The following is a 2,712-nucleotide window of genomic DNA, read 5'->3' as shown; positions in this document are numbered from 1 at the left end:
TACTTGTTCGATGACTACTCATATTACCGTCCGCGCAATGCAGAACACAATATTTCGGCCAATCGCGCGATCGTTCTGCTGTCCGAAACAAGAGAAATCACGCACTGAACTGATTTTTATTACCGGCCGCGCAATGCAGAACACAATATTTCGACCGTCTAAGACGAATTAAGTACTCTCCATTTAATTCCACCAGTTAATTTTCATTATCTTTGCAGATACGTATTTCGTGTGTGGTCGAAATACGTATCTGCAAAGAAAACGAAAATTAACTGGTGGAATTAAATGGAGATTACTTAATTCGTCTTAGACGGTTGAATACATTCCACTAAAAGAGCTATTATATTTTTCTGACAATATGCTGTCCGAAACAAGAGAAATCTCGCACTGAACTCTGTTATATGGCCAACTGCCATTTGGTCGAAATAATCGTTTGGCAATAGATCATTTAGCCGAATTGAGCTTTCTGCAAAACACTCCGACATTTTAGGCAAGATGTTCATTTCGGCCAAATGGTTCTTTCTATCAAACGACCATTTCGGCCAATTGAGCTATTCGGTCAACGGATTCTTTCATTTACAATGTTGTGAAAACTCATATATGAATATGAACATTATGTGGAAGATATTGATTTGGAAAATGTATCGGAGGTAACCACTTTCCCTTCGATGGGACTCGAACCCATAACCCCACAGTACGCCAGACTGGTGCTTTAACCAACTAAGCTACGAAAGACCTCCGTCGGCCTTCGCAACCTAGCGGCTACTGAACCAGCTCGAGATTCCCAAATTGGACGCATAGTCAAATCACTCGCAATCCATTTCTCAAGCCAACACTTTCACATGTGTGTAGTACACTTTCACATTAGAGGAGCGTGAGTATTTAGAATGTCTGGCGGCTATACACATTCTTCATCAGCAACTATACTGATCAAGTGAGGTTGTGTAAGCTAACGGGTGTCAACTAAAAAATAGGAATGACTTCAATACTTTTCTATAAGAATAATAATGTTGTCACAGAAATATGACTTAATGGGAATCAATTCTTAGAATGATTCCTTAGAATTGTCACACACACAATTTCACACCAACATTGCTTACATTATGCCGTCAAAACAAAAAGTACTGCGGCGCGCATTGTAAATTTTTCAAACAAACAAAGATCATGGAAAAAGCACAAGGTCGAACATTTTAAGCTAGAAAATGTTCGAAAACTGTCATAGCATTATTAGATCTACTCAGCTCTATTGTATACAAAAGTAATTGTAAGGCCAAAGACACGAAGCAACTCATAAGCAGGATCAGAAGCAGAAATCTGGAGATCTAAATGGCAGATCCGTACAGCGTTCATGTCATACCAGCAAGACTAGGCTGCGCTGCACGGCGAACCACGGACCATATGCTAATATTCATTAGTCAAAGATAGAAGACTAAAGACAACTCTTTGTATAACATATATCAGATTAAACTGTACTTCTTTGTATTTTTTTTCCTGAGCCATTCTTTTCTTTCCAATTTTTTAGTTGCCACCCATTATTTGCCAGTCGGTCGTCAAACTCAGACCCGACCGCATTGCGTTGGCAAGAGCACGCAACTCAGGTCCAGTTCAATCAAAGTTAATTGCCTCTTTCCGGAGATTAAACCACCCGTCTTGGATTCTTTCAGCCAAAGGAACTGTTCGGCTGAACGACATTTTCGACCTTTCGATCAAATGACATTTTCGGCGAAATAAGTTTAGGCTAGATGGGTTTTGGCTAAATGGTTTGTTCAGTCAAATGCCACATTAGGCCAAACAACATTTGGCTTTTGGCCAAATGTCTTTCTGTCAACAACCCTTCTTCTCTTACTTTCTTTCAACGAGAAATCCTTTGGATTTCAACGGAAATCTTAAAACACGTAGAAAAAAGTTTAAAAAAAACAAGTAATCCTTCAGAATTTGCACACGAAGTTCTTTTTAGTTTTTCCAAGGAAATCATTGGTATTTTCACGAAAATTTCAGTGGAGTTTCAACGTGATGAGTAAGCAGCGTAACAAATTTTGAACGGCGGCGCAAAATTGTCGGTGGCGGCGGCGGCGCACACCTCTAATTAGCACTTCCTCAGTTATTAATTGAAAACTTTTTTATGTCCGCCATTGCATGAGTATGTATCTTGGGTGGCAAGACAATGGATACACTTTGTCCAGGGTGTCGAGAAAGTTTCCAACCCGAAAAAATGCTGGGGTATTGCCTTATTGCCAATGGTATATAAACGGGAATGAGGCGATTTATCACAAACTACTTCTTCTCTTATTATAACTCTATTTATCGCAAAACAGTTATTTGACTTTGAAAAGCGCAATCGAAACTCCGTATATAATATAAAACCAATTAAATAAAAATTCTGCGGAAAAAAATTAAATTTCGTTTCGTTTCGAAAAATTTCGAATTAAATATACCCTGATTTCGTATCGTTTCGATGACTTGAAAGTAAATTTATATTTCGTTTCGTTTCGTTTCGAATCAACATAGACATTTTAAATTTCGTTTCGTTTCGTTTCGTTAGGAAAAAGTGTGTTATCGCATACCCTTAGCAATCTGAGTGGTTGCAGTCGAGACTGCGTTCCACTTCTCCACCGACAATCTTTACATCATGTTTTGGGCACTCTCCGTAGGCCTTATCAAGACTCTCATAGAACTCATCCTTCACATCATCAGGCTTATCATTCGTTGGGG

The 2,712-nt window shown here is 38.9% G+C and overlaps 1 non-coding gene across 1 annotated transcript; it reads right to left on the bottom strand.

Moving 5' to 3' along the window:
* Window positions 1–659: 659 nt before the first annotated feature.
* Window positions 660–735, bottom strand: Trnaa-ggc (transfer RNA alanine (anticodon GGC)). The gene has a single exon. It is a non-coding gene; the product is annotated as a tRNA-Ala (tRNA).
* Window positions 736–2,712: the final 1,977 nt, after the last annotated feature.

This window comes from Armigeres subalbatus, chromosome 1 (genome assembly GCF_024139115.2).
Source record: "Armigeres subalbatus isolate Guangzhou_Male chromosome 1, GZ_Asu_2, whole genome shotgun sequence".
Classification (NCBI taxonomy): Eukaryota; Metazoa; Arthropoda; class Insecta; order Diptera; family Culicidae; genus Armigeres; species Armigeres subalbatus.
Note: the sequence above shows the minus strand (reverse complement) of the source record. Positions and strands in the feature narration are given on the sequence as shown.